Source organism: Arachis duranensis, chromosome 6 (assembly GCF_000817695.3).
Source record: "Arachis duranensis cultivar V14167 chromosome 6, aradu.V14167.gnm2.J7QH, whole genome shotgun sequence".
In the NCBI taxonomy this organism is placed as follows: domain Eukaryota; kingdom Viridiplantae; phylum Streptophyta; class Magnoliopsida; order Fabales; family Fabaceae; genus Arachis; species Arachis duranensis.
In genome coordinates, this window is record NC_029777.3 from 28757938 (window position 1) to 28758520 (window position 583).

Here is a 583-nt window from a genome sequence, read left to right on the forward strand (position 1 = left end):
TAGCCATTGACAACGGTGATGCCCAACATACATCTTGCCATGGAAAGGAGTAAGAAGGATTGGATGAAGATAGTAGGAAAGCAGAGAGACGGAAGGGACAAAGCATCTCCATTCGCTTATCTGAAGTTCTCACAAATGAATTACATAAGTATCTCTATCTTTATGCCTTATTCGTATATCATCCATAACCATTTGAATCTGCCTGACTAAGATTTACAAGGTGACCATAGTTTGCTTCATACCAACAATCTCCATGGGATCGACCCTTACTCGCGTAAGGTTTATTACTTGGACGACCCAGTGCACTTGCTGGTTAGTTGTGTGAAGTTGTGATAAAGAGTTGAGATTGCAATTGAGCGTACCATGTTGATGGCGCCATTGATGATCACAATTTTGTGCACCAAGTTTTTGGCGCCGTTGCCGGGGATTGTTTCAGTTTGGACAACTGACGGTTCATCTTGTTGCTTAGATTAGGTACTTTTCTTCAGAGTTCTTAAGAATGAATTCTAGAGTTTCAAGGTGATGTTCTTATCATCACCAAAGCTGATTGATTCTCATCAATTTAGCTCTTGAATGCAATGTC